Consider the following 18,594-nt stretch of genomic DNA (forward strand, 5'->3'; position numbering starts at 1 on the left):
CTCCCATAGAAACCGATCTCCCGATTTGACTTCTTGAACACTTACAAGCCGCAAATTTTGTCCGATTTTACAGCACGTAGGGTTCTGTTATGACTAATAACAACTAAGTCAAGTACGGTTCAAATCGGTCTATAACCTGATATAGCTCCCATATAAACCGATCTCCCGAATTGACATCTTGAGCCTGAGGTTAGGTTAGCTTGAAAAGAGGGTGCAGATATTAATCCGCCCCAAGCCACTATGGACATACACCTAAGCCAGTAATTGGCTTGTTGTGCACTCTAAAAACTAAAAAGAAAATTTTAAGTTAGGAATTCCGTGCTACTTACCACTCCCCTAAGTTGGTTCATGTCTGGTATTGTGTCTCCACCTAAGTGCCGGTATCTGTTAGACGCGAAAGCCGGGCAATGACAAAGGAAATGATCCAACGTCACATCATCTTTCCCACATGCCCTACACATGCTATCACTTGCCGCAACGATTTTACATAAGTGGGCTTGTAGTCCTGTGTACCGTTATTATACTTTTAGCTACACTGACCTCCTTCTTACTTCCTTTCAGTAATAGCCTCGTCTTCTCACGATCTGGATCCCCCATATGATTTTCGTCGTCCTACCGACCGTTTCGCTGTTCCACAATGTTGCATGCGCTTTCCTCGCCCACTCCCTTAAACTCGGACTGTGTCGACCCGTAAGGCTTCGAGTTATCCAAGTTTATTGACGGCAATCCTCCTTGAGAAATGTCGGCAGAGTCCGGCCAGGATGCGAACCTGGACACACGGAGCAACAGCGGGAGCCATTGCCATTGTCTTAGCATTCGAAGCCATCAATACAACTTCCAACAGATGAACAAACTCATGTGTAGTACGAAAGAAGTGTAATTTGTCACAGAAAGAATGTCTGTCGTTACACAAAAATACATGCATTGGGAAAAGTACAGCTAATAGACAGGGTTGTCGAGCGTGGTTAATGTTGTAAACTGAATAGGCTTTTACTAGTTTTCAGTTAATTTTTATTTAGTCTTTAAATTTTTTGAATGAGATATTGTTTAACGAATTGTTTTTTTTTATTAAGTTCATATAATCTTCCTTTACAATAAACTTACACCTCGAACAATTTTTTACAATCCCTTCTTCCATTAAAACTATCAAAAAATACGTTACAATATTTACAAATTCAAGGATCATAAAAAAACGCATATGCTCATATCAAAAGTGGCGCATGCTACGAAAACAACTGTTCATCTCCCATCCAAATTAGTTGTGACAACTTTAATGCCATTAGTTTTACATTAGACTACAATAACACCCTCCCCAATTTGGTATACTCAATGAAGAAGCGTCAGCATAGCTCCACCACCAAAAGCAAGCACCACATACCAATGCCAGTGAGCAACATTTGTTCAATTTAATGGTGCTACAATTCTGCCTAATCAAAAAAAGGGCAGACAGTGAGGAAAACTTAGGACTCATCAATGAAAATTCGGAAAATTGTAACGATCTTCGGAATGTCATTGCCACAACGAAGTAAATTATCATTATCGCAAGAAGGAACAACACCTTGAGCCGACTTTACTCAATTGTAGATTAGTGGGACAAGATCACCACCTTCACCAACGTTGTTATGATCATTCTACTGCGTCAATGTAAGGACACACATGGTCGCTCACTCACAACGTAAGACAGCATAGCACTTTTCCTACAGTTATCCTGCATAATTATGACACCGTTGGCACGAGCCGTTTCTTCCTCTTGTGTGTGTGTTGTTTTTTTACCTTTTCTACTTCCTTAAAGTTTTTTAATAGTTCACTGCCTTGCTGCGTTGGAGGTTGTTGCACCTTAGCTCCTTATCCTTATGCGCTATGTTTGTTGTTGCTTTTGAAGTTGTGTGGTGGAAGTCCTGACGCTAATGATGGTGTTGAATTGTTTTGGTGGTGCATATGTTGTTTCTTCTTTATTTTGTTGTTGTTGTTATGTCTATTACATAACGCACGCGCTATCAGCGATGTCTTGTCCCGCTGTTCCCTAATTTCCCTCCCTGTTATCCTTGTGGAACGATTAGTATGAGCATGCGTATGAGTATGTTCTAAGGTGATGGGTTTTATCGAACATATGTGTCGTCCTGGAGTTTGCCAAAGAAAATTTTCTTATTTATTGAGGTTTTCCTTAGTTATTTCTAATTGGAATATAATTTTGTTTAGAACTTTTAATACCTATCAAGACTTGTTTGGGCATAGACTTTTAAAAAATGTTTAATGTGCTCAAGAAGTCATATAGGGAGAACGAATTGCAGATTGTGTTTATCTTCGAACTATTATCACAATTTGAAACTTTTTTTGATTTATACAATTTGAGTCCACATACTAATGCTAGTGGTATTAACAGCACAATGAAGGTAAATGAACTCTACTCTACTCTACTCTACTCTACTCTACTCTACTCTACTCTACTCTACTCTACTCTACTCTACTCTACTCTACTCTACTCTACTCTACTCTACTCTACTCTACTCTACTCTACTCTACTCTACTCTACTCTACTCTACTCTACTCTACTCTACTCTACTCTACTCTACTCTCCTCTACTCTACTCTACTCTACTCTACTCTACTCTACTCTACTTTAGTTTTAGTTTTAGTTTTAGTTTTAGTTTTAGTTTTAGTTTTAGTTTTAGTTTTAGTTTTAGTTTTAGTTTTAGTTTTAGTTTTAGTTTTAGTTTTAGTTTTAGTTTTAGTTTTAGTTTTAGTTTTAGTTTTAGTTTTAGTTTTAGTTTTAGTTTTAGTTTTAGTTTTATTTTTAGTTTTAGTTTTAGATTTAGTTTTAGTTTTAACTTTTAGTTTTAGTTTTAGTTTTAGTTTTAGTTTTAGTTTTAGTTTTAGTTTTAGTTTTAGTTTTAGTTTTAGTTTTAGTTTTAGTTTTAGTTTTAGTTTTAGTTTTAGTTTTAGTTTTAGTTTTAGTTTTAGTTTTAGTTTTAGTTTTAGTTTTAGTTTTAGTTTTAGTTTTAGTTTTAGTTTTAGTTTTAGTTTCATTTTTGGTTTTAGTTTTAATTTTAGTTTTTGTTTTAGTTTTAGTTTAAGTTTAGTTTAGGTTTAGTTTAAGTTTAAGTTTAAGTTTAGTTTAAGTTTAGTTTTAGTTTTGGTTTTGGTTTTGGTTTTAGTTTTAGTATTAGTTTTAGTTTTAGTTTTTGTTTTGATTTTAGTTTTAGTTTTTGTTTTAATTTTGAATTTCTTTGATTTTTTTTTTTAATATTATTTATATTTTTCGTATGTTTTTGTTTGTTGTTAATATATACATTTTTTTAGTTTTTAATTTACTATTTATGTGCCACTTTTTTCTTCATTTCAATGCACTTCAATGATCGGAAATACTTGCTATGGAAAGGGAAAGCCAAAGATCATTTCGTCATTTGGTTAGAATATCTCATCGACCATATTAGGTGTGAAGGCTTCAAGGTCCATACATTGGTAGGTCGTTCTTATACCGAATATACAGCGAGAACGTGTCTACGATGTAAGGACGACACTAACACAAGTCTGACACCTTTCACACTAGCAGTTCTTTTCCACCGCATGTATTTTCTATACGACTACTTAGCTTCCATGGCATGTCACATGTCATTTGTCTCTATTTTTAACTAGTGGGACAGGGCCCGCACCGCTGCTCCTTCTTCTACTTTATATGGAACAAAATTATCCTTTGGATATTTATTTTCGCCAATTAAAGAACTTTTAGTGAAATACCATGCTACGACAATAGTAAAGGGTGATTTTTTTGAGGTTAGGATTTTCATGCATTAGTATTTGACAGATCACGTGGGATTTCAGACATGGTGTCAAAGAGAAAGATGCTCAGTATGCTTTGACATTTCATCATGAATAGACTTACTAACGAGCAACGCTTGCAAATCATTGAATTTTATTACCAAAATCAGTGTTCGGTTCGAAATGTGTTCATTCACCGTTCAGCGATGAGGCTCATTTCTGGTTGAATGGCTACGTAAATAAGCAAAATTGCCGCATTTGGAGTGAAGAGCAACCAGAAGCCGTTCAAGAACTGCCCATGCATCCCGAAAAATGCACTGTTTGGTGTGGTTTGTACGCTGGTGGAATCATTGGACCGTATTTTTTCAAAGATGCTGTTGGACGCAACGTTACGGTGAATGAACACATTTCGAACCGAACACTGATTTTTGTAATAAAATTCAATGATTTGCAAGCGTTGCTCGTTAGTAAGTCTATTCATGATGAAATGTCAAAGCATACTGAGCATCTTTCTCTTTGACACCATGTCTGAAATCCCACGTGATCTGTCAAATACTAATGCATGAAAATCCTAACCTCAAAAAAATCACCCTTTATATGTATATCGCTGGACGAACAGCATAGCAATATAAATGCCTTTATCTGCATCCCATGTTATCTTTACTGGTCTATGAATTCGCTCGGAGTGTTTAGGGTCATATAAGTTTGGATGTTAGATGTACTCCATTCTCAAAAGACTTTATTTGAGCCCGATATTTTCATAGGGGTTTTGGGAGTGGGAAGGCCCCCAGGGTGGTGTTTGGTGGGTTTAAGGTGTGGCGTGGACTCCCAGAAACGTGTCCCGAAATGGGTATGAATACTCTCAAATACATTTCATTTGAGTTCCCATATTGCCATGATCGGTAAATATGTATGTCCGATTTGGGGGTTATCAAATTCGTTTTCTGATCTCATTTGAGCCGCATATTGCCATGGTCGGTAAATTTTGTACTCCTTGGGAGGTGTAATGGAGAAAAGACACCAAATACGTGGTCTCACATTTGGATATCGGATTCGTATTCTACTCCCAAATTGCGATGCCCATATTGAGCCTCATATTGCGATGGTCACTAAATACGTCCTATTTGGGTGGTGTTTTGCGAGTGGGGTGGCCCCCGAAGACCATTCATCAGAGCCCTAGACCAAAGACCTTTCATTAGGGCAGGGGCAGGAAACACCTCCAAACAATTGGCCCCATGTTTAGGTATTAGATTTGTATTCTACATTGAAACACCTTTAATTTGAACCCCACATTGCCATGTTCAGTAAATAAGTCCTGTTTGGAGAAACTTGGTCCCATATTTGGATATCAGGTTCGTATTCTACTCGCAAATACCTTTCATTTGAGTCTATCATTTGAGTATATTGTAGTGTTTGATCTGTATATATATATTTGGTAAGTTTTGGGGGTGGGACGGCACCCCTAGATACCCCATCCAAAATTGAATACCAAATTTTTGTTTTTAGCTTAGTTTTAGGCTACTAAAAGAGAGAACACAATATTTCGCTTGAATCAAACCACACATCTTCGAGATCTGGCGTTTCAAAAAATTTAGTACCCTATTTTCACCAAGGGGTCACTATGCACCATTGGTTAAAATTTCAAGAAAATCGGTTCAGCCGTTTTTGAGTCTATAAGAAACACACACACAAACCGACAAACAAACACAAATTAATTAAATAAATTTTTTCCCTAATTTTTTAAATTAATTTTTTTAATTTATTTGTTAAATTTAATTTTTTTAAATTTATTTTTTAAATTTAATTTTTTCAAATTATTTTATTTTTTATTTTATTTTTTATTTTATTTTTTTTATTTTATTTTATTTTATTTTTTTTATTTTATTTTTTTATTTTATTTTATTTTATTTTATTTTATTTTATTTTATTTTATTTTATTTTATTTTATTTTATTTTATTTTATTTTATTTTATTTTATTTTATTTTATTTATTTTCTTTTATTTTATTTAATTTTTTTTGTTTTATTTTATTTTAATTTTTCACGTCATTTCCTACATCATTGTATTTTTGGGGGATGATTTTGTCTTTACGGAAGTTGGAAACCCCGCAATATTTTTAAGACATTTTAGTGATCACAAACACCAACAACATCAGTCTAGGTTCACTGCACATCCACCGACAAAATTTTGTTGGAGCAATAGAAATTAATGATAATTTGCTCGCTGCCTTTTATCATTGCCAGGAAGAAGAAAGTCTCGCTGTTCGTGGCTTCGTTGTTGTTTGTGGTGATGGTGTAGCGCTTGGCTGATTTTCTCGGTTCGTGGTCGAGCTATGGCAAATAGCACGCGCGCATGCGCACAAAGAAACAAGTGTTTTCCCTAAATTTCCTTCATTCTCTTTTGCTTTTCCTTTACGGTTTTCCGTTTTTTCGTTTTGATATGGCCACAACATACGCGGCCTATTAATGAGTTGCCTGACACAGGTGTATAAGAAAAGTCCGCGTAGGGTAGGAAATAGTGGAAATGAACTCAACTCCTTGCCATGGTTGAAGTGACTTGGTGACCTTTGCTGCTATTGCTTTCAATTTTGTAAACATTTCATATGTTAATAATGCTCTGCATTGTAGTAGAGTGCCTTACTTTGGACTTTAAATGCCATTCCTTGAAGAAGCATTGAAAATGCATAGTGGTGGTGGCAAATTCACCTAAAACTCAGCTCTGTAGTTCGTCGTACTAAGTGCACGTTTGCTTCCTTGTTCCATTTGCTGCTTGGTGGTAACTGTCCCCTATGTTTAGGGCTCTGTCGTCGTTCGCCATTAGACCATGTCACTGAAGCTCGTGCTCCCTCTGTTCCTCTCGTTTACCTCCGTTGGCATTTGATATGTGTTTGTTGCTGGCACCATGACCAACCATAGTTTTCTTCACCCAAAAGTCAAATGGTATTTGTCCCCTAAGAATCATGGAGTTGAACTCTTTGAATGACTCACTACCACCGCCACAACAAAACGCAGTTAGCCAAAAGACGCCATATGGCCCTCTGTTGTCTTGATAATTTTTTGTGGGTGTTTTTATAAGGCAAATTGGAAGTTTGTGAACCAAAACAAGGGAACAACACAAATTGAAAGGAGAACCAAACGACGACATCTGCGCCAAAATGCCTGTGACAAAAAAGGCTTAAAGGTGTTACAGTTATTTGTAGCGTGGGGGTTTGTTATCATTACCAATATTAAATAATTAACATGCATTTCACTCAACATATTGTCGGATCTTAATAGCCTTAAGATGTTGTTTTAGCTTAAAGATTAGCTAAGTTATGGTGGGGACTGCATGTGAAAGAATGTGTGATAGCAACACATCGTTGTAGAGTCTTGGAGTGTTATTCAAGCCACAAATTGATTTTTTTTATTTCTGCTAATTTTTATATAAAAACAAGAAGTGAACACATTTATATGGCAAATTTAATTGTACCAAGGGACCCGAATAATAATGGAATACCCTCAGAGGTACTAATAATAGTGCCGAAATTGAATTTTACCGGAGCTCTAAAAAGGATCAAAAACTAAGTATAGTGAGAAATGGAAAATTAGTTTCACAGGCACCTAGCACAGTATTTAGCAAATCCCATGGCAACCGGTTCCACGTACCGGATTGACCCGATGAAGTCCTTCATCGGCAAGGGCTGTCGCCCCAGTGTACATCACACTGCTACAACAACAGTATTTAGCGCTTAGAATCCTTAAATTTCCTCCGATTTGTCCAAAATTTGATATGTGAAGAACTTTTACCCTCCAACACCCACACCATATTAACCGCTCCCCGTGTTTGACATCTTGACTTCGTAGACGCTACAATTTTTACATGTTTGAACTCAAATATGACTTGTGTAGCATGTTTGTGTGTGACTTCCAACACCATATGTAGATATAATCAGTTCACAATCCCACAACGTCTATACATCTGAGGCCACATCTTATGAAACCTGTCCGATACGACTCTTTTTAGACTTGTTAAGTTATTCGAGGCAGCTGGATTTTGGTACAAACACTGCATCTAAACTACCAGTCGTCCAAACAGTGGTTATATATTAGGATTGAAGTTCCGTAGTCTACCAAGTATGAATTCGATCTAGGTTAGGTTAGGTTTTAGTGGCCATCTGCCATCAGACTTACTAAGACGTTTACGTCCATTGTGATACCACAGGAACAGAAGAAGGAAGATCCATTCTAGTTCCTATCGTTGAACTATCCAGATCACCCCAAAAAGCCCAATAACTTGCGAATATAAATGCAAATTTTGCCCATGAACGTTCCACTAAGGAACAGGGGCAAACTTCTCACATAACAATGAGTGCAGTCCCAATGCAAGTTCAAGCTCAATGATAAGGGCCCTCCTTTTTTTAGCCGAGTCCGAACTGCGTGCCGCAGTGCGACACCTCTTTGAAAAGAAGTTTTACATGGCATAGTACCTCACAAATGTTGCCAGCATTAGGAGGGGAAAGCCACCGCTGAAAATTTTTTCTGATGGTCCCGCCAGGCGTTCTGCGTCATGCTGACCTCTGCACTACGGTGGCCTTGTGAATGTTCACATCCGCTAAATCAGACAGGTTCTCAAAGAAATGAGAACCTAAAGTGGAACTCCTTCTTACTGCTAGTGCGGGACACACACACAGAAGGTGTTCCATAGTCTCTTCTTCTTTGATGTCCTCACAGCTTCTCCAAAAGTCGTTGCTGGCAACCTTCAGTCTCTCAACATGTTTTCCGGTAAGACAGTGACCTGTCATGATGGACACAAGGACTGAGATCTGTGTTCTAGCCAATAACAGCAAAGCAGTAGATCTCTTTAAGTCTATATTAGGCCATATACTTTTTGAATGCTCCCAATCCGATCTTTGTGACGATCTATCATTCGTTGTCCTTCGGTCGTGGTCCAGAAAACTTAGCTTACATATTGTTAGAGGCACACAGATTCCAGTATCCCTGTAGGGTAGTTCCTAATCTCGCAAGCTCGTCCGCTGTGCAACTCCCCTCTGTGGCCCGGCACCCAGAACAGGTGAATTTTGAACTGTTCAGCCATCTCGTATAGAGATCTGCGACAGTCGAGGGCGATTTTTGTGTTAAGAAATATATTCTCCAGTGATTTAATTGCTGTCTGAGAAGATATTTATGCCAATCGTAGTAATGACATTATATATTAGCAAAGATCTCCGCTTGATACACACTGCAGTGGTCGGGTAACCTTTTCGATATTACCAGTTCCAGATCTTTAGAGTACACCCCAAAGCCCATCTGGTCGTTTAGTTTGAAACCATCCGTAAAGAAGTCTATGTTACTTCTGTTACCAAGGATATCGTAGTCCCAATCGGTTCTATCAGGAATAATGGTACAGCAATTTTTATCAAAAAGCAGCTCAGGTAGGGTGTAATCGACACTGCCTGGAAAATCGGACATTGTATCAAGGATAACATTGTGTCCGTAGCCGCCACATGACCAATGAGAAAGCTACCTCAACCTCACGGCAAATGTAGCATAAAATTCAGTGCATCAGTTGGTGTCGTCCTCAGTGCGGCTGTGATGCACATACAAGCCATTCTTTGGATCCGGTTAAGTATTGGGTAGAAGGTGAACTTTTGAAGCGCCGTCCACCAAACCATATAGCATTATAGTTCTGACAACTGCAGTATATTCCCAATGCATGACACGTGGTCCAAACCCCCAATTTTTCCCAATGGCTCTCTTCCAGATGTATAGCGCAAGATTTGCCTTTCTTGCCCTTTACAAAATTTTGGTTTTGAAGCTCAATTTTCTGTCCAGCAAAACAGCCAGGTATTTTACTCATTCTGTATATGGAACATTCTCTCCTCCCAAGGAGACAGGTTCCAATGTAGACAACTTGTATCTTCTGCATGCTACTGCCGCGACAGGCGATCTCCAGGGATCTTTGGCCTAAGATATGTTTCTAACAACCTCTCAAGAGTCTCCAGCATTAAGGATGACAGATTAATAGGACGATAATCTTTCGCCCTCGTGTGGTAGGGTTTTCCTGCTTTCGGAATGAAAATGACCTACGTGTCCCTCCATCCCACAGGTATATATGACAGTCTGATACAGACCAGGAAACCAGTCTATCCCTTAGCCAGGGAACTAATCTATCAGACACAGCTTGTAATTCAACCGGTAATACATCATCAAGGCCGGGCGACTTAAAGGATAAGAAGTTGCGACTCTTATCGCCCAAAGGATTTTCGGCTGAGACACAATTTCTCTAATAGGCTACGACGAATGCCAGTGTCAACCTCTTCTGGCGCCACATTATTCGTTGGAGAATTTCCTGGGAAATGTGTATCAACGAGTAGTTCTAGTGTTTCCTCTCTAAACTTTGTCCATCATTCTCTGACTTCTGAATATACCCCACCGTAATAGGTCTCGAGGAAAGAATCGTACTTAGTCTATAGGCCTCAGATGTATCCTCCACGAAGCTGCAGAATTCTACCCTGAATTTGTTCTGAGTCTTTCTAAGCTCTCCCTTATATTTTCTTAGCTCAGCCTTTTAGAAGTCCTAATCGTGTGGTGCTTTGATGGCTTTTGCTCTTTTGAAGAGTTTTCTGCAGTCCTTCCTTAGACCAACCAGCTCTGGGGTCCACCATGGCGGTCGCTGTTTGCCCGTTGGTTTGGCACTAGGGCATGCTGACACAAGCGAGTCATTCAGGGCCTTCGTGATCCGCCTGACCACTATGTCTATATCCTCTGTAGTTTCCACTTCCTTTTTGGTCTAGAAGGGATAGACGTGAAGAATTTGTGCCGAAATTTATCCTAATCCGCCTTTCTTCTGTTTAGCCGAGGGACCATTTCTGCATTGTTTTCTCCAAGGCTTAAACTAGTATAGCGAAGATCAGAGAAGCTGTGGTCATCCAACACATCCCAGTCGCATATTCTTTCACTTATATCTTCCGATGGAAAGATAATATTTAGTACCTCCTGCCTGTTCCTGGTAACAAAGGTCGGTTTATCCCCTCGACAGATTGCAACTTATAATATATTCGATAAGCAGCTCACCCCTTTCGTTGACATCCCAACTTCCCCATATCTGGTGATGTGCATTAGCATCAATTCTTGCAATGAGACTCTTTTTCCCTACAGAAGCGGCTTCAACCAACGACTTAAGGTTTGAAGGCGGCATCTCTGAATCGTGTGCCTTATATAGGGAAGCCAGCCAGTATTGAGACTTCTTTTTATTTCAAGCCTGGCTATTACTAAATCTTCAGTGCTTAGCGACGGAAGGAGAAAAACATTTAGATTACTCTTTGCATAAATACAGGCTCTGTGCCCTCCATTCCCCGTACCCTTAAGTAGTTTAAATCCCGGAATTCTTAGTCCTCGAACCATTCCTCCACACCCCACGGTTCCAGTATAAGAACTACGTCGAATCCCCCTGCCATCAGAAGAACTTTTAGTGCCGCCGAAGCGGCCTTACAATGATGGAAATTTATTTGTAGAAATCGGACCATAGTTAGCCTCGTCTTCTGATTCCACCAGGAGTTCATGCTCACAAGATTCGTTAGATCTTGTCATGATGAGCTTCCGTATGCAACCAGAGGCAGGTAAGAAAGCTGTGGAACCACTCTTTCTCAGGACACTGGACACTTGCGGTGTGGAAGATTCTTCCTTAGATGCTTCAATAGCTGCTGTTGTCGGAGTACTTTTAGAGCTCCTTGCTTCCCCGCTGGCGCACACCTTGAGCCCAGTCCAACCGGATCACCCACCCACACATTCGATCTAAAGGATTCCTTTTGTTATACGCTCATACCTTATACCCTACTCGTTTATTAACCTAGCTAACCCTGTCTACTCCTTATTATATTCGGGTGAAGTATAAAAATAATCTCTCGAATCTCACGTGCTGCCTTTTGCCTTCCATCGCTGTATTTCAAGTAATTCGTTTAATGAGCAATTTTTACCATCACCATGACTACTGCGTATTGTTATCAATCAATGAGGGACAATTTTTTTGCTTTTCCCATTTGTCGATACAATGATGAAAAGTGTAAATGGAAAATTTGCATAAGAATACTACAAGCCTGACTATAATAATTTCCAACGTTAAAAGAACAATTTCTTGTGTCTGTATATGTGCAGGTAGTTTCAAAAAGGGGAAGGAAAAAATCTATTGTGTCAGGACACGTGCTTGTTTACATCAAAGGACAACACATGGAGGTAGTTTCCTTAAAAGGAATCGGAAATATAAAATACCACAGCACCTAGTTTTGGAAGGAATCATTTGCTTTGATTGAGCAAAGGATAATTGGGTGAATACAGGGAATATGCAAAACACTTCCGGCAAGCAGGATCACCTACTGAGCGCTTACATAAACATAAGGATATCTAATGCTGATGTTTCTGCCATATTAATAATAAGAGATCATGCAAATTTTTCCAAAACATCCATCCTATTGTCTGTGGGTTTTTGTTATGGTGCTGAAAAAAAGGATCTTTTGTCCTTTGACGACTAATTGCTCTATATTTGGCGCTATTCCAATGGTAGTTGTCCTTTCAGCTCAGAGGCGGAATTTTAGTTAATAGAGAACATAGAGAAAGGTCAAAGGACTCTATTATCCTTTGAGGTTGTCACTGTTGTTTTTTGTTTTGTTTTTTTTTTCTAACAATAAACCGCGAAAATATTTTAGTTTTTCTTCTATTCTGTCCATCGATTTTTTTTTTTAGTTTTTTTCTCCTAAAACAAGCTGTTAATTATGGTGTTTGTTGTCCGCCTTTGCACCTGACTTGTTGAGGGCGCGTTTTGTTCATGCAACAACAGACGGTCTTTCTAGCCAAGTAATAGTTTAGTCAGTCGCCCATCTAAGCACCTTGGAAGAAATGCCACCAAAAGTCATAGGGAGGAAAAAACGAAAATGGCCCATTGCAACCCTCAAAAATTCAAAGTTCACTCAAGCATTTCACCGGGCCACGTCAGCAGCATTCTACAAACTAGGCATTCCATCACTTTGTGGCATTGCCTACTAGCCTCCCTCTTCCATTTGAAAAGTGGCGGATAAGAAAAGCCAACAACTGTTCCGTTGGCGGTGGCTATAAATGTGTTGTCTGCGTTTATAGCACGAGTCAAATTATGAAAATTTTAAATTTTTTCACTCAAAACACAAAAATTTCCATAAAATTATAGAAATAATCTAACAACAAAAAAACAGGACATGGCCAATACACCTTGCATTTTGTCCTGTTGTTGGCACGCCACCAACTTGAATTTAAATTTTTTAAAACTGTATATGAATGGCCATGAAGGGGCCACATAACTTTACAAATGTGTGTCAGATGGTCAAAGCTGATGTTGGTGCCACCAACTTCAGTATGCACTGGTGGCTGTCTCTCAAGGATTGTTCCACAAGTAAATATTTTAATCTTTATAACCACATCCTTTTGCCTGGATTTGCTAGGAAATATGAAACTTTTTCATATTTTTTGTTGTCTTTTATTTTATTTTTTAATTAACTCAAAAAGGGCTATAGACTCCAGCAAGTTTTAAGCCCAATATTCTTTGGGATGAGCTAAAAAGTGAGGGGAACATTTTTCTTATGGCCTTAATTTAATCCTTTAATGTGAGAACCAGACCACCATCAACGGCACGAAATCAATACAATTTTGTGAATTCTAGTGCCTGCTGCTGCTGTCGATGACACTGATTATAAACCACAAAAATGGTTGCTTCCTTTGCCAACTGTTGGAAGAGAGCGTGGTCGCAAACTTGGTTTGTTAAAACAAAAAAATTTGGGGAACTTAATTATTAAAGGTAGGTAGTAGATGAGATCACACCGAATAGGGCCCTGGACACAATCGCTTAGACTAACAGAATAAATATGATGCAGCCACTGCTGCTATGAGACTCATGGCGTTGGTAGAGTGGATAGAAGATAGGAGCAGGTCATACCATTGGGGGATATTCGAGACGGTGATGGAAAACCTTTAAAAATCGGAACAGGATTCTGATGGGATAACTTAGACGAACACTTGAGGTTGAATGCGAATCTGTGGCCACGAATGGATCAAAGCTAGCGGTCAGAAGGGGTCTAGGTGTCTATATTGAGGACCTAGAGACAGAATTCAATTTTCAGTTTCCTGACCATAACACCGTCCTGCAGGTGGTACTGTATTAACTCGAGGAAGTCTGAAGGAATATATTCTTTAAGAGTAAATTGGTCATCAATGCTGTATCAACCAAGACGATAAGGTTACGAACGACCTTGGAGTGCTAGAATAAGATTAACACCCTCCGTGGGGATGGCACGGTCCTTAACGTGTAGGTGCCGAAGTAAGAGGCTATGGATAGGCAGCCGACTTAACTATTCAGGCCATCGATAATCTGCTGAATGCGAAGCAACGAAACAGTAGGAACAAGTAAAAGCGTTCTAAGTTCGGCCGGGCCGAATGGTGGAGGGTATTTTTTAAAAGAAAGTAAATGCATTTTTAATAAAACTTAGAATGAACTTTAATCAAATATACTTTTTTTTTCAAAATCGGGAGATCGGTTTATGTGGGAGCTGTATCAAGCTATAGATCGATTCAGACCATATTGCAGACGTATGTTGAAGCCGTTGTACAAAATTTGTGCCAAATCGGATGAGAATTGCGCTCTCTAGAGGCTCAAGAAGTTAAGATCCAAGATCGATTTATATGGCAGCTATATTAGGTTATGTACCGATTTGCGCCATACTCATCACAGTGGTTGGAAGTCATATCAAAACACCTCATTGAAAATTACAGCCAAATGGCATGAGAATTGCGCGCTCTAGCGGCTCAATAAGTCAAGACCCAAGATCGTTTTATATGGCAGCTATATCAGGTTATGAACCGATTTGAATCATACTTAGCACAATTGTTGGAAGTGATATTGAAACACTAGGAATTCCATCCATCCGAAGAAGTCAAGACCCCAGATCGGTTTATATGACAGCTACATCAGGTTATGCATCGATTTCAACCGAATTTAATACAATTGTTGGAAATCATAACAAAACACCTCTTGCAAAATTTCAGCCAAAGCCGATTTCAGCCAAGAATTGCGTCCTCTAGTGGCCCAAGAAGTCAATATTCAAGATCGGTTTATATGTCAGCTGTATCAGGTTATGGACGGATTTGAACCATATCTGGCAAAGTTTTTGAAAGTCACAACGAAACACATTCAAAATTTCAGCCAAATCAGATAGGAATTGCGTCCTCTAGAGACCGAAGAAGTTAAGACCCCAGATCGGTTTATATGACAGCTATATCAGGTTATGGACCGATTACAACCGTACTCAGCACAGTTGGTGAAAATCATAAAAACTAACACCTCATGCAAAATTTCAGAATTGCGCTCTCTAGAGGCTCAATAAGTTAAGATCCCGGATCGGTTTATATGGCAGCTATATCAGGTTATGTACCGATTTACGCCATACTCATCACAGTCATATCAAAACACATCATGCAAAATCACAGCCAAATGGGATGAGAATTGCGCGCTCCAGAGGCTCCAGAAGTCAAGACCCCAGATCGGTTGACATGGCAGATATATCAGGTTATGAACCGATTTGAATCATACTTAACACAGTTGTTGGAAGTGATACCAAAACACTACGTGCAAAATTTTAGTCAAATCGGACGAGAATTGCGCCCTCTAAAGGCTCAAGAAGTCAAGACCCAAGATCGGTTTATATGGCAGCTATATGAAAACATGGACCGATTTGGCCCATTTACAGTCCCAACCGATCTACACTAATAAAAAGTATTTGTGCAAAATTTCAAGCGGCTAGCTTTACTCCTTCGATTTTTTTTCGCAATTTTTTTCCGATTTGGCTGAAATTTTGTATGAGGTGTTTTATTATGACTTCCAACAACTGTTCTGAGTATGGTTGATTTCGGTCCATAACCTGATATAGCTGCTATAGAAACCGATCTTTAATCTTGACTTCTTGAACCACTAGAGGGCGTAATTCTTATCTGATATGACGGAAATTTCGCACGACGTGTTTTGTTATGACTTCTAACAATTGTGCCACATATGGTTCAAATTGATCCATTACCTGATATAGCTACCATATAAACCGATCTGGGATCTTCACTTCTTCAGCCTCTAGAGGGCGCAATTATTTTCCGATTTGGCTGAAATTTTGTACAATGGCTTCTCCCATGACCTTCAACATGCGTTTCAAATATGAATCGGTTATAGCTTGATACACCTCACCTATAAACCAATATTCCTATTTTATTTCTTGAGCCCCTAAAGGGCGCAAATTCCTTTTCGATTTAGCTGAAATTTGACACAATGACTTCTTCAATGGTCACTAACATTCAATTCCGACTCGGACCATGACTTGATATAGCTCCAATAGCATAGCAATTATTTTCTTTTATCCTTTGTTTGCCTAAAAAGAGAACTCAACAAATGCGATCCATGGTGGAGGGTATGTAAGATTCGGCCCGGCCGAACTTAGTACGCTTTTATTTGTTTTTTTCCAAGACCGAATCTTCAAAAGAAAATGGTATATGAAAAGATGGTAGGCAAATAAGGATGAGTTGCTATAAAAACTGCATTTAAAATGTCATCAGTCTTTTTCGCGCTTTGTTTTTATATAAACAAAATGTTTTTGATCTGGATACCCCCCATAAGATCGTCGGCGGTCCTACCGACCGTTTCGCTGTTCCACAAGGTTACAGGCGCATTCGTCGCCCAAGCCCTTAACTCGGACTGAGTCGACCCAAAAAGTTTCGGATTAACCAAGTTTATTGACGGCAGTTTTCGTCTGCTTGCTCATTCCCAGCTAGGGATCGTGGCATCCTCAGTGAAGATGTAATCTCATTCTTACACTCCAAGACTGTTAGTCACCTTACCATCCTGTTTGTTTTGCCCTGATGGCCAGTTTTGGCAACTAATGACATAAAATTAGCATTTCATTAAAACACACAAAATTAGCCGAATTAGTTGTAGATTTTTTAATTTTTTCTATTCCATGGTAAAAATATTTTAAGTATCATAAAAAAATAGTTTTTTTTTTTAATTAAATCCAATATTTTTTCCTTCCAGCTGGTGTAAACTTTTCGCCTGAGCTATTATTTGCTTCCTGGAAATGATCCAAAATGGCATTCTCCTGATTCACAATCCGAGTCTTGAGAGCACTGTTTTTGATTTTCGTTGTTAGTGGAAGAACATGAAAAAATAGTACCTTTTAACTTCCTTATACAAAGAAATTCTATACTTACCAAAGGACCTTGGGGGCCACAAATACCAGCTAATTGAGCATTGGTAATGCACTGAGTTAAGGCAATAATGGCAAAAAATATTAATGCCAGGCAGCTTTTTTCACCTGTATACTTCATGTTACTTAGTGACGGTTATTTCTTACAATAATGTAACAACACTCAGCCCGAATCGCTATATATACCATACCTCCCCAAAGTGAACAAACGATGCAGTCAATATCTCTATATCACCATGCAATACCAATACTTGTAGGCAAAAATCCCTATTTGCCCAATTGAAATGCTAAAATTCTAATAGGGGTTGACGAATTAGCGTGCAATTTTTATGAAACGTTATCTAATGCCAGGTAGTGCTACACTCATAGAAAATAGTTTGCTGAAAATAGCAAACACTGTCTGCTGTATATTAGTAGCTAATTTTGCTGCTATTGTAACAGTAGTTATGCCATTGCAGCAGTAGTACTGCAATTTGAGAGTAGCAGACTTACTGCTGAAAAGTCTGTTGTTTGCTGAAAATGACTGCTGTTTAATTATGAAGGGGATGTTAGAAGAAACAAGTAAGAGCATGCTAAGTTCGGCCGGGCCGAATCTTATATACCCTCCACCATGGATCGCATTTGTCGAGTTCAGAGTAGCAGGCTTACTACTGAAAAGTCTGTTGTGTGCCGAAAATTACTGCTGCTTAATTATGAAGGGGATGTTAGAAGAAACAAGTAAGAGCGTGCTAAGTTCAGCCGAGTCGAATATTATATACCCTCCACCATGGATCGCATTTGTCGAGTTCTATGCGCGGTATCTCGTTTTAGGCAAACAAAGAATAATGAATAAAAACTGTTATGCTATTGGAGCTATATCAAGTTATAGTCCGATTCGGACCATAAATGAATGCTGAACATTGTAGAAATCATTGTGTAATATTTCAGTTCGTTCGGATAAGAATTGCGCCTTGTAGGGGCTCAAGAAGCAAAATCGGGAGATAGGTTTATATGGGAGCTGTATTATTTTATTGAGCGATTCAGACAAAATTTCTTCCAAATCAGATGAGAATTGCGCCCTCTAGAGGCTCAAGAAGTCAAGATCCCAGATTGGTTTATATGACAGCTATAGCAGGTTATGTACCGATTTGCGTCATACTCATCACAGTGGTTGGAAGTCATATTAAAACACCTCATGCGATTTTTTTTAGTCAAATCGGATGAGAATTGCGCCCTATAGCGGCTCGATAAAGTAAGATCCAAGATCGGTTTATATGGCACCTATATCAGGTTATGAAACGATTTGGACCATACTTCGCACAAATGTTGGAAATGATACCAAAACACCACGTGCAAAATGAGAATTGCGCCTCTAAAAGCTCAAGAAGTCAAGACCCAAGATCGTTTTATATGACAGCTATATCAGTTTATGAACCGATTTTAACCATACTTGGTACAGTTGTTGGATATCATAACGGAACACGTTGTGCGAAATTTCAGTCAAATCGGATAAGAATTGCGTCCTCCAGAGGCTCAAGAAGTCAAGACCCAAGATCGGTTTATATGGCAGCTATATCAGGTTATGCACCGATTTGAACCTAACATAAAACAGTTATC

The 18,594-nt window shown here is 38.7% G+C and overlaps 1 protein-coding gene and 1 long non-coding RNA gene across 2 annotated transcripts in view; one reads left to right on the forward strand and one right to left on the reverse strand.

Moving 5' to 3' along the window:
* The window catches only part of LOC106080611 (M-phase inducer phosphatase), a 549,197-nt gene that overhangs the window by 99,461 nt on the left and 431,142 nt on the right, over positions 1–18,594 (forward strand). The gene's annotated exons all lie outside the window — the stretch shown is intronic.
* Positions 16,712–17,292, reverse strand: LOC106080602 (uncharacterized). The gene is made up of 2 exons (XR_001220238.2): positions 17,003–17,292; positions 16,712–16,918 (listed from the first exon to the last, which is right to left on the reverse strand). It is a non-coding gene; the product is annotated as an uncharacterized LOC106080602 (long non-coding RNA).

The sequence above is a fragment of the Stomoxys calcitrans genome, chromosome 2 (genome assembly GCF_963082655.1).
Source record: "Stomoxys calcitrans chromosome 2, idStoCalc2.1, whole genome shotgun sequence".
NCBI lineage: Eukaryota > Metazoa > Arthropoda > Insecta > Diptera > Muscidae > Stomoxys > Stomoxys calcitrans.